The sequence below is a fragment of the Carya illinoinensis genome, chromosome 10, assembly GCF_018687715.1.
Source record: "Carya illinoinensis cultivar Pawnee chromosome 10, C.illinoinensisPawnee_v1, whole genome shotgun sequence".
Taxonomy (NCBI): domain Eukaryota; kingdom Viridiplantae; phylum Streptophyta; class Magnoliopsida; order Fagales; family Juglandaceae; genus Carya; species Carya illinoinensis.
In genome coordinates, this window is record NC_056761.1 from 36487101 (window position 1) to 36501063 (window position 13963).

The 13963-nt window shown below is 39.3% G+C and overlaps 1 pseudogene; it reads left to right on the forward strand.

Annotated features, from left to right (window-relative positions):
* Positions 1-5608: 5608 nt before the first annotated feature.
* LOC122278697 lies at positions 5609-12994 on the forward strand (annotated as a pseudogene).
* Positions 12995-13963: the final 969 nt, after the last annotated feature.

The following is a 13963-nucleotide window of genomic DNA, read 5'->3' on the forward strand; positions in this document are numbered from 1 at the left end:
GGTATTTGGGATGGTATGAAACATGTATAATACCTGTACCGGCCGGTACCGGTTTGGTATTTAAAACGATGGTAAGTATCGTTTGTTATAATTTTGATTTGATCAAGTTCTTTGTTTGTTTCCATAAAATTGCCAGTTGATGAGAAAGTAATGAATTGAACTACTTTTGGGATATCATTGTTGGAATCTCCTCATTTTTTTAGGACTTGGGTTAATTTACTATATTAAAATAAAATGATATAGCTAATTATATTAGTGAAGTCTATAAAAAAATACATAAAAATAACTGTATATAGAATTTTTATATTTTTTAAACTCTTGCCATTGTTGAATAATTAAAAAGAAAAATCAAATCTACAATATCCATGATTATACTAGATGCAGGCCACATGGATGGTTACTAGCTAGGCTTTCCATGATAGTATTGCCTTGCTAGCTAAAAAATGCTCCAATACCTATAGTAATTATATAAGAGGGAATCGACATGCTACAGTATTAAGAATAGTAATTTTTTCACTTTCCATTTTTTTTTTTTTATGTGTATTTGGTCTCTGACTTTTTTGCTCTTTGATTTATATCGATTTGTTTCCGTGCAGTTGGGTTTTATTTATCTTTTGGGATGGGTGAGATGTTTTACTATCATGTGGTGTGACGTTATGTCAGTGATATTTTTACAAAATAATTTTAGACCACACAAATCCCATTCTCAAGCTTCATTCGTCTACCTCGCAACTCTCTCTCTTTTCTTTCTCTACCTTGCAACCCTCCATTTGTCTTCGTTTTGCTGAAATCAAAAGCATCGAAGCTGTGAGACCTAGACCCAACGCCTCTTTCTCCCTCTGTTTCCATCGTCTCGACCACAGCCTCTGCAATTTCCAGTGCTCACTGTTATGGCTCTGGTTCTTAAATACTAACGACCAGTGTATTAAGGAGGATTCCAACAATCACGGCCAGAGAACTTGATTCCAGCTAAGTCAACCAAATCAATATCAAATATAGAATCCTAGCTGTTTCCATTCATTGTAAATATTTTCATTTATTGTAAATTTTATTCTTGCACAATATCAGTTTCTGTGTATATGTAGTTACCAAAAACAGCTTCTGCACTTTTATATATTTGGTTAAAAGATTAATGAAAGAGTGTGGTGTTTTTCATTGAAACTGTATGCTTTAAATTTCTTATATGGTATCCAGAGAGCCGTTCTCCCACGAGCAAACAGATCCTACTCTCTAAGACTGCCTCCTCATCGGAACAAACTTCTGCTCATCCACCCCACTCTCATCCCATCTCACCCACTGAAAATGCCCTCATTGCTCTCAATATCTCTACCCAGATCAATGAGAAATTGACCCCATCTACCTTCCCTCAATGGAGAGTTGAATTTGAAGCTCTCCTCATCGGCTATAATCTCCTTGACTATGTCAATGGCATTTCACAGTGCCCCTCCCCTGTCGGCACTTCTTCCACCGAGTTAAATAAAACTCACTTGGTTCGTCAAGATAAATTAATCCTAAGTGCTATTTTGGCTTCAACTTCCACCACCATTACTCCCCTCATCGCCACTGCCAAAACCTCCCATGAGGCTTGGCAAAAATTGAATCATATATATGCCAGTAAATCTAGAACCTGAGCCATGCAACTCAAGGAAGAACTTACCTTGATTCAGCGAGGAACTCGTTCCATCCCTGATTATTTGCATGCGGTGAAAGCCCTTGCCGATGAAATTGCCCTTATCGATCATTCCATCTCTGATGATGATCTTACCCTTTATGTTCTTAATGGATTGGGTTCTGATTTCAGGGAAATTGCAGCGCCGATTCGTGCCCGGGAAACATCCTTGGCCTTCGAAGAATTGCACGACATCCTTGTGGGGCATGAGAGCTACCTGCGACGTTTGGAGATGAAAACCCAGCAACTTGTAGCTTCTGCAAATTTCTCTTATCGCAACAAGCCGAAGTCTGGTGGGTCTCAATCAAAAGGCACGTATAAGGCCAGTGGGCCTTCTCGGCCTCAAGGCCAAAATCGCAACTTCTAAGCTCAGCAAAATCGCAAGCCCTCTAATCCCTCCAACCAGCGCCGTTATCAACCGAAATGCCAATTTTGTGATCAAATGGGCCACATTGCCAAGTCTTGTCCCCAGCTTCACCCATCTGAAGTCACGGTCAACTGTGCCACTACGTCAAATCAACAAGAAAAAAAATGGCTTCTTGACTCCGCTGCTTCTTACAATATTATTGGTGACTTGGCGAATTTATCTATTCACTCTGAGTATGATGGTACTGATGAAATTGTTATTGGTGATGGGTCAGGTTTGGCTGTCTCACATATTGGTTCATTAACTTTAAATTCTCCAAATCGGACTTTTATTCTTCGTGATACTCTTTGTGTCCCCAATATTTGCAAAAATTTAATTTCCGTTCATCATTTCACCTCTCAAAATAATGTTTTTGTTGAGTTTCACCCCTCTTATTTTCTTGTGAAGGATTGGATTACGGGGGTGACCCTACTAAGAGGTGCATGTGAAAGCGGCGTTTACATTTTTCTGAAATCACTGGTGGGCTCCTCTTCCCAAATGGTGGCTAACGTGCATGAACGGACCTCATTTGATGGGTGGCACAAGCGTCTTGGACATCCGTCATCTAAAATTGTCCAACATCTTGTCAAAAATTTTTCACTTCTTGTTATGAATAAAACAATGAACTCTTTGTGTTCCTCTTGTTCTATTAATAAAGCTCATCAACAACCTTTTCGATCCACGAGTTTTCAGAGTAATGCTCCTCTAGATCTTATTTATACTGATGTATGGGGTCCTGCTCATTGTCTTGGTCTTGATGGTTCTCGTTTCTATTTACTTTTCATTGACCATTACACTAAATATATGTGGTTTTATCCCATCAATGCGAAGTCTTGTGTTAAGACCATTTTTCCTCAATTCAAAACTCTTGTCGAAAAGCGTTTTCAAGCAAAAATTAAAAGTCTCTATTCCGACAATGGTGGCGAATATATCGGTCTCAAACCATTTCCTTCTCTCCATGGCATTAGTCACTACACTATTGCCCCTCACACCCCTCAACAAAATGGTGTTTCTGAACGTCATCATCGTCACTTGGTTGAGACTGGCCTTACCTTACTTCATGATGCCAATCTCCCTCTCTCATATTGGCCCCATGCTTTCCAAACTGCCACATATCTTATAAACCGTCAACCCACCCCTCTTCTTCAACATAAATCTCCATTTGAGGCTCTTTTTGGTCAAAAACCAAACTACCTCAAATTAAAATTTTTTGGATGTCTCTGTTTTCCCCTTACCAGGTCGTATAACACCCACAAACTACAGCCCAAGTCCAGCCCATGTGTCTTCATTGGGTACTCTACTACCCAAAACACATACAAGTGTTTTGAGCCCATTACCCAGAAGATTTACACCTCATGGCATGTCATTTTTGATGAAGCCCAAACCCTAGCCTCCCTCGGTTCCTCTCCGACTTCATCTTCTTCTTCTCCGTCTGGCGTGCCACACCCACACGATGTCGTTCCGTTCGCACCTACAGCCTCCTCACTGCCGCCATCGCTTGCTGTACCAGTGGTCTCGGAAACTGTCTCCGCCGCGGTCTCATCTCCTCCAGGTAATCTCCCTACATCTTCTCCTAATGACATTCTAGCTTCTCAAAATCATTCGAATTCTACATCTCTATTGCTTGTACATGTGCTTGAATCTCATTGTGAATTTGCTCCCCGTATATCTCCCTCTTCCCCTTCCCCTGTTTTTCACTCTGAACCCATTCGGTCACTTCCCACATCCACACAACGCACACACTCCATGACCACCAGATCTATGAATAATATCTTCAAACCCAAACAACTCAACGTTGTCACCAAACATCCCCTTCCCCCTGTCTTAAACCAACGTGTGTGACCCAAGCCTTATCCACGCCTCAATGGTGTGCTGCCATGTCCGAGGAGCTCACTGCCCTTATGAGACATGGCACATGGGACTTAGTTTCCCCTCCAGTTGGCTCAAATCCTGTGGGTTGTAAGTGGGTCTTTCGGGTTAAGCGAAAGGCTGATGGCTCGATAGACCGATACAAAGCCTGCCTTGTTGCGAAAGGGTATAATCAAAGACCCGGGATTGATTACACGGAGACTTTTAGTCCCGTTGTAAAGCCTGCCACTATTCGATCTGTTCTTACAGTTGCTGTTATGCAAGGCTGGGTTCTAAGACAAATGGACGTGAACAATGCAATTCTGCATGGGGACATGGCTGAGGATGTGTATATGAGTCAACCTCCAGGGTTCAAGGATCCGTCCAAACCAAATCATGTGTGCAAATTACGGAAAGCAATTTATGGCCTTAAGCAGGCCCCTCGGCCTGGTACTCCACACTCAGGGATGCACTTGTTCACCTTGGTTTTCATAACTCTAAGGCTGACTCATCTCTCTTTATTTATCAAAGTGGCTCAATTATATGCTATTTTCTGGTCTATGTGGATGACCTTGTGCTCACTGGAAATGATTCCAGCTTTGTGCACTCTATCATTCAGCAACTTGGTGTTAGATTCTCTTTGAAAGACATGGGCCCCCTTCACTATTTTTTGGGTGTGGAAGTTATCCCAACCCGTGCAGGTTTGTTTCTATCCCAGCATAAATATATCCATGAATTGCTGTCCAAAACCAACATGGCTGGTGCTAAGGATGTGTCCACTCCTTTATCTACCAGTATATCCTTAAAACTAGTTGATGGTACTGCTTCTTTTGATAGCACTGAATTTCGACAAGTTATTGAGAGTCTTCAATATCTTTCCCTTACTCGTCCCGATATATCCTTCGTTGTTAACAAGTTATCTCAATTTATGCACAAGCCCACCATTACACACTGGACAGCAGCAAAAAGATTACTTCGATATCTAAAGCAAACCATTTTTCACGGCATTCAGCTTCGAAAGGACACACCTTGGCATCTTATGAACATACTCCAATGCTGATTGGGCTGGGAATGTTGATGATCGTTCCTCTACCTCTGCCTATATTAGTTTTCTTGGTACCAACCCAATCTCCTGGAGCTCCAAGAAACAAAGGGCTGTTGCATGCTCTTCTACAGAAGCTAAATACAGATCCTTAGCTAATGCAGCCTCAGAAACTATGTGGTTACTTGGCCTTCTCAATGAACTTGGTTTTCCTCTCAAAGATCCACCTTCTCTATTATGTGACAACCTTGGAGCAACTCATCTAAGCTTTAATCCAGTTTATCATTCTCGCATGAAGCACATTCAAATAGATCTCCATTTTGTCCGTGACTTAGTTCAAAAAGGGACTCTTCATGTCAAACATGTACACACCCAGGACCAGCTTGCAGACTTGCTAACCAAACCATTGTCTAGGCAACGTACTGAACTTCTTCGATCCAAGATTGGTCTTGCCGATGGAAGCCCTATCTTGCGGGGGCGTATTAAGGAGGATTCCGACAATCACGGCCAGAGAACTTGATTCCAGCTAAGTCAACCAAATCAAGATCAAATATAGAATCCTAGCTGTTTCCATTCATTGTAAATATTTTCATTTATTATAAATTTTATTCTTGCACAATATCAGTTTCTGTGTATATGTAGTTACCAAAAACAGCTTCTGCACTTGTATATATTTGGTTAAAAGATTAATGAAAGAGTGTGGTGTTTTTCATTGAAACTGTATGCTTTAAATTTCTTATACAATGCTCATTGTCCTGCAAAAGTTCCTCCTTAATTCCCCCTTATAGGAGGTGCTCTTTTATGTCAGATCTCGACTCTCAAAGCCCAGGAATCAAGCCGCAAGAAACAACTATTGGCTCTTGTTCTTCTACGCGGAGTCCAACTCAAAGTTTCCCTTCGTCTGTAAGAAATGTTACCTTAAAAAAAAGCGGAGGAGGCCATGGTCTCGAGCTTCAACTTGACTGAGCGTAATGACAGAGAGGAAGAGAAGGCAGACGAGTCGGGTTTGGGCCTCAAAAGCTTTCTCTGGCATGGTGGTTTTGTCTATGATGCATGGTTTAGCTGGGGAAAAAAAAATTCAAGTCATAAGTTGGATTCATAAAAATATTTTTTTCAATCAGTTTTATCAGAGAAAGATTTTACTGATTTTGGTTTTTGGTTTTGGTTTTGGTTTTGGTTTTACAGGTGGCTCAGGTTCTGTTAACACTGCCATACTCTTTCTCTCAAATGGGTATGCTTTCAGGGATTATACTGTAGGTCTTTTATGGTCTGCTTGGAAGCTGGACTACTTATCTGATTAGCATTCTATACGTTGAGTACCGAAGCCGAAAGGAGAAAGAGAATGCCAGCTTCAAGAACCATGTCATCCAGGTAAGCATTTCAAGAACACCGTCACACTGTACAATTTCATGCAACTCAAATTTATTTGAATTTGAGTATAAAAAAAAATATGAATTGTTCTTTTGAGTATCTATGGACAGTGGTTTGAAGTGCTCAATGGTTTACTTGGCCCGTACTGGAAATTCAATTGTACCTTCTGTAACAACTACTCGAGAGTTTGACTGAATATCTGATCTTCGAGGGATCAGTTCCTCCAAAAAATGAATTCTATTTGCTTTTCTCAATGCATTACATCAGGAGCTCGACTCCTTTTTATACACAATAGGACGCTAATTCTGTTATTGAGGGGAGGGCATTCTTGTACATTTAGTTAACACTTTAAGGCTATAATTGTAATTCTATCTTCTTAATGAATCATGTGCTATCATGTGCCTTAACTGCTCCAGTTCTTCACAGTCGCTGCTTCCTTGCTTCCAGACTTCCTTCTCTTAATTCTTCTTCCTACTACTACTTATAACAGCATATAACAATTCACCCCCCCTTCAAAAGACCTTGCCCACAAGGTCAGGGTATTGCAATCGTAATTGCTCAACAGAAACCCATGTAGCATCTGCCTCAGAGGCCCCACGCCATTTAATCAACAACTCAATAAATGGTCTGTTGTCCACAGGAGTCATTCTTCTTTGCAGAACTTTCTCAGGCTCAGTCCTAATTGCACCATGTCATCTTGTAATGGTAATGCTGAGGAAACAATCTTCAAAGGTCCCACATGCTTCTTTAATCTGGACACATGAAACACTGGATGTATAGCTGAAGTTGGTGGTAATTCCAGTCTATATGCTACTGTCCCAATACACTCCAACACCTTAAAGGGGCCACAATATCGTGCTGCCAACTTAGGATTAACAACAGCTCCCACAGTGTGTTGCTTGTACTTCTGTAACTTCAAGTAAACCATGTCACCAACTTGAAATTGCCTATAAACATGCTTCTTATCATACTGTTGTTTCATGGTAGATTGTGCTGCCAGCAAATTTTTCCTCAATAAGGACAAAATCTCCCCTCGAGATCTCAATTCTGAATCTACTGCTTCATTCTGAGTTGTACCTGCTGCATATTGTAACAAGGTGGGAGGAGGTACACCATACAAAGCCTCAAATGGTGTCATTTTAGTTGCTGCATGCAAAGAAGTGTTGTACCACCATTCTGCCCAAGGCAGCCAATAACTCCATTGTTTTGGTCTCTCAGAAACAAAACATCTCAAGTACTGTTGCACATACTTGTTCACAATTTCTGTTTGTCCATCCGATTGTGGGTGATAAGCAGAACTGTAATGAAGCTTTGTACCTTGCAACCTGAGAGCTCTTTCCAAAATCCACTTGTGAAAGTTGCATCTCGATCAGTAACAATTGTTGCAGGCATACCATGTAACTTGAAAATTTGTGAAAGAAAAAGCTTTGCCACAGAAACTGCAGTGTAAGGATGAGACAGTGGTAAGAAATGGGCATACTTAGTGAGTCTGTCCACAACCACTAAAATGACAGAAAATCCCTTTGAATTAGGAAGTGCATCAATAAAGTCCATAGAGATATCACTCCATGACTTCATAGGAATAGGTAATGGCTGCAATAACCCTATTGGTAATAGATTCTCTACTTTGCATTTCTGACATACTTCACATTCTTTAATGAAATTCTTAATGTCCTTCCTCATGCCTAGCCAAATAAAATCTGCTTTAGCTCTGTGTAAGGACTTTTGGTAACCAGAGTGGCCTCCAAAAGCACTATTATGTATAAATTCCAGTACTTGCTGTTTTAAAGGGGACTTGGAAGATAAAAATACTCTACCTTTCTTCAGCAAAAACCCATTCTGTAAGGTAAAGGCCTGATTCATTAATTCCCCTTTCTGCAATTTCTGACATATAGTCGAGATCTCTTCATCATGCAAATAAGAGTCCTTCAACTGCTGCAACCACATTGGATCCAAAACAGTTATGGCAGATAGCAATACTTTTTTGTGTACTGAATCATCTCTCCTGGAAAGAGCATCTGCAGCCACATTCTCCTTGCTTTTTTTATACTCAATTCTGAAGTCATAACCAATGAGCTTACTAATCCACTTTTGTTGTGAAGGTGTACCTATCTTCTGTTCCAGTAAAAACTTTAGGCTTTGTTGGTCAGTTTTGATGACAAACTGAGAGCCCACAAGGTAAGGCCTCCAGTTCTTAACAGCCACTACTAATGCCAAGAATTCTTTCTCATATGCAGAAAGATCCAATGCTTTTCCTTTCAAAGTTTGGCTAAGAAAAGCCAAAGGCATGTTATTCTGCATTAACACAACTCCTACTCCTCGACCTGATGCATCACATTCAATTAAAAATGGCTTAGTAAAATCAGGTAAAGTTAAAACAGGTGGTTGAGAAATAGCCTTCTTCAATGCTTCAAAAGCTTGTGCAGCTGCATTACTCCAATGAAATGAATCTTTTTTAAGCAAATCAGTGAGAGGCCCAGCAATTAATCCATAATGTCTTACAAATTTCCTGTAATAGCTAGTTAAGCCAAGAAATCCCCTTAAGGACTTGATGGATTTGGGCAAAGGCCATTCCACCATGGCCTTTATCTTGGATGGATCAGCCTGCACTCCCTCAACAGACACCAAATGTCCAAGATAGTCTATTTGCTTAGAGGCAAACCTGCATTTACTTCTCTTAGCAAACAATGTATGCTTTGCTAAATACTTCTAACACTAAGGTTAAATGCTGCACATGATCTTCCTTATTCTTACTGTATATTAAAATGTCATCAAAGAAAACTATAACAAATTTTCTTAAAAATGGTTGAAACACTTCATTCATCAATGACTGGAAGGTAGCAGGAGCATTGGTTAAGCCAAAAGGCATAACCAAAAACTCATAATGGCCTTGATGTGTGCGAAATGCTGTCTTCTCAATATCTGACTCCTTCACCCGAATCTGTTGATAGCCAAATCTGAGGTCTAGCTTGGAAAAAACTGTAGCCCCACATAATTCATCGAGAAGTTCATCTACCACAGGAATAGGAAACTTGTCTTTAATAGTTTCTCTATTCAAAGCCCTGTAGTCTATACACATACGCCAAGATCCATCAGCTTTCCTCACAAGAATCACAGGAGATGAAAAAGGAGATTGACTGCATCTTATAACTCCAGCTTCAAGCAATTCTTTAACTATCTTTTCAATCTCAGCCTTTTGTACAAAGGGATACCTATATGGCCTAACAGAAATAGGCATTGTACCCTCTTTAAGATAAATCTTGTGATCGTGGCTTCTTTTTGGAGGTAAGCCCTTTGGTTCATCAAAAACTACAGCAAACTTTTTTAAGACCTCCTCAACTTCACTGTCTATCGGTTCTTTGCTAACAGGCTGTTGTAGCTGAACTAACTGTAACAGCATTCCTTTTCTTTCAATTGTAGTCAACTAACAAATCTGAATATCCTCAACCAATTCAGGTTTAGTAGCATTCATGCCTCTAATTGTCACTGTCTTGTTGTTGTGCTGGAAAGACATAGTTAAACCATTCAAGTCCCACAATACAGGACCCAAGGTTCTCAACCACTGCATTCCTACTACAACATCACAACCACCAAGAGGCAATAAGAAAAAATCGGTGTTAAACTGATTGCCTTGCATCTGAAACTGCATCTATTCTATCAACCCTTCACTTCTCATCTTCTCTCCATTAGCTACACGTACTTCCACCTGCTCAGCAATATTAATTCCTAACCCCACTTTCCCAGCAATCATGGGATCAAGAAAGTTGTGTGTGCTACCTGTGTCTACAAGAATTACAACAGGACAGTCCTGAACTTTACCATGAATTCTCATAGTTCTTGGACTCAAATACCCTGCTATAGCATTAAGAGATATCTCAGGAACTTCACCTAGTGGAATCAGAATCTTATCCACATCCTGATTTCCTTCCATCTCACAATCTTGCTTGTCATCATCTCGAAATAACTCCATCCCTTCCATGACAAAGAACTTAGCCTTTTTCCTCTCACATTTATGACTGGGGTTCCATTTCTCATCACAGAAATAACACAACCCTTTATCTCTTCTTTCCTTCATTTCGGTTGGGGTAACTTTTTGTATTGGCAAAGAGGGTTTGAAACTGTTATTCTTTTCTACAAGAGTGTTTTCTTTCCTTGTTAAATTATTAGTAAATCCATTTCCTCCAACAGAAAATGGTGCAAAGGAATTTTGATAATTCCCCCCTCTAAAGTTACCACGAATACTGTGGATGTACTCTTCTTGCATCTTAGCAAGACCAAAAGCTGAGTTAAGAGACTGAGGATGCAGCATCCTCACAGGTAATCTTATTTCATCCCTTAATCCACTTAAAAACAAGCTTAGTTTATAATCTTCAGACAATCTTGTCAACCTATTAGAGATTTCTTCAAACTGAGTTTTGTATACAGTAACTGTAGAAGTTTGTTTTAAACGTTTCAAAGCTTCCATAGGATCATCATATGATGAATTCCCAAATCTCAATTGTAAGGCATCAACAAAAGCATTCCAAGAAACAAAAAGACCAATTTCTTCAGCACCTTGGAACCAAATTAAAGCAATTCCTTCCATATACAAAGATGCCATCCAAATCTTTTGTCCATCCGGCATAGGATACAAAGCAAAATAATGATTTGCTTTATAAACCCACCCAATAGGATTATCCCCATCAAACTTTGGAAAGTCTATCTTAATAGCACGAAACTGCATACCTCTTTGTTCTGGATTTGCTCCATCTGGTCTGCCCCCTGAATTCTGATGACCCAACCTGCTCCCATTAGCATTCACAGCCTCAAGCAGCATATCCAACTTCGAATTCAAGGATTCTAATGCTCCTTGGTGATCTTCAAGACTCTTCCCTTGCTGATCTTGGCTCTGTCGCAAACCAACCACCACCTTCTCCAATTCTTTATAACGAGTTCCTTCTGCCAATTGAAAAAAAAAATTTCCAAAAAATTGAACCTGCTATGATACCAATTGTAACAACTACTCGAGAGTTTGACTGAATATCTGATCTTCGAGGGATCAGTTCCTCCAAAAAATGAATTCTATTTGCTTTTCTCAATGCATTACATCAGGAGCTCGACTCCTTTTTATACACAATAGGACGCTAATTCTGTTATTGAGGGGAGGGCATTCTTGTACATTTAGTTAACACTTTAAGGCTATAATTGTAATTCTATCTTCTTAATGAATCATGTGCTATCACGTGCCTTAATTGCTCCAGTTCTTCACAGTCGCTGCTTCCTTGCTTCCAGACTTCCTTCTCTTAATTCTTCTTCCTACTACTGCTTATAACAGCATATAACACCTTCCTCCTCTTTGGATCTATTATCCAGCTCATAGCTTGTGCAAGGTATTCTCAAACTTGGCTTTCCATCTTTGCCTTTGGATTTGTAGTTTCAAGGCGATAATAAGATTTGGGTTATGTTTATTACTAAAAATTCGTGCTTTTACGTGGGATTAATTATACAGTAATATATACTATATAGATTACCATTTGGACAAGAGGACATGGACATATATCTTTGGAACTTGCTGTGCCACCACTGTGATCATACCCTCATTCCACAACTACAGGATTTGGTCCTTCCTTGGGCTGAGAATGACCACCTACACTTCTTGGTATTTGACCATTGGAGCCGTTGTTAATGGCCAGGTACAAAAAATTAAATTGAGAACATTTCTCACGAGCCTCTTCCTTCTTTGTGTGTGCTTTATTTAATTAAAGCTTACCCTTTTCACTCTTATATTATATTTATATAATATATTTATATATTACTGGTTTACAAGCAGAGGGTGTTGCGCACAGTGGCCCAACAAAGTTGGTTTTGTATTTCACAGGTGCCACCAATATACCGTGTGAGTTTGACCATATCCTAATTTTTTAAAGTAACCAATGCTGCTACATTCTTCTCTGAAAATTCAGAGAGATTAAAAAAAGGTAAAATTTATTGCTCGGTGATCTTCTATTCGAAAGCTTCTGTAATATGCCATAAATGGGTTTTGAGGGAAAAGACAAAATCACGATCGAATTATTTTAGCTCCATTAATGTCCTACGTGTAGTTAAATGGGATGCAACGTTTGTAAGTTAACCTAGATGGTTATGCAAGGGAAATATTTTATTTTTTGGTTGATTTCCAAAATATGCTCTTTGTTTCTGGTAGGTAACAAGAGTGAGTGAGGTTCCCTCATTTTATAAACGAAGAAGTTTCAGCTTAAGTTTGGGTTACTTTATACTAGCTTGACCATGTGGTGATGTACTTGGTCTTTCACAACTCTTAAGTCATTCGGCTTCCATTTACTAACTTTATCCACTCGGTCTTCCACTTTAGCATGTGTGTTGGGGGGAGAGGGGATGCAGAGAGGATTTAAGGATTATCAAGATGAGAACCATGATGTTGCAGCTCTGTTTAGGAAGACACATTGCCTATTCCATTTAATTACTTCCTAGAGAGTCAGTTTGGCAATTGTTTGTGTTTATACCTTTTCTTCACACTGTTTTGTCTTGCCTAACAGACAACAACAATAACCATATTGAGGATCTAACTTCATTTTATGCAGGCCCATTTACCATATCTCCAAAAGTATTGCAACAGAAACTTCAGAAAAGGAATGTGTCATCCACCTTGGTGCAGAAGTAGATCAGCTTCAACCGCAACGCCATAAGAGATTCAACCTCCTGTCCATCAACTGTCAATGGAACACCAACAAAAACATTAAATATTGATTTCCACCAAATTGTGCAACCTACATCCTTGGTTTTCTACTCCTTTAGCATGACATATACTATTGGCTAAAAAAACTGTAATTTAAATTTCCATTGTTTGCTTATTCACTGAACCTGTATAAATTTATGATTTGTTTTAACCTTGTATTGTTTCGCTTGGTACTTTATGAACAATATCCATACACATTTCTCACCACCTTAGTGAATTTGAATGAATGCCTACCGATATCAAGATTTATCCATCTATCCATTACACTGTCTATTAATCGATTTTGCATCCTCTTTCCATCCTATTGTTCATTCTGAAGTGACATGTAACCTAATTGGATCCAATTTGTTATCAGCTGCAAGTTTATCCTATCGTTACCTACTGCACGTAATAATCATATTTCTGAATCTATTTTCTGCTATTATTTGCTTTTACAGGAAAGTTTAATGTTTAGGCACAATTTTCCTATTCTACGAATTAAGCAAGCATGCATTGCATTTACCGAGTTGGAGTGACCACTGAATTTTTGAAGTTGGGATATGGTCTTCTGCAAGGGAGTGAGTATACATAAGCCCCACCAACTCATTCATTGTATTTCTCTCCGAGTTTCTAAATAATATTTTGCTTTATTTTGAGGTTCTAATGGTTTAAAACCTCATCCGAATGCATGGTAAATAGATGGTATTTGAACAGCGCTTTGGATTGTATAGTGAAAGGGTTGAAAAGCAAGCTTTTATTTTCTTGGAAAAGTAAATATTTTGTACTTTATGAATTCCATTCTTAATGCAACTAGAACTATTTATGAAATTGCTTGTTGCATTTCTCAGCTTCCTTCTCGGTTACATCTGCAAACATTTTTTTCTCCCTTAGTTTTTTCAGACCAAGAAAAATGCA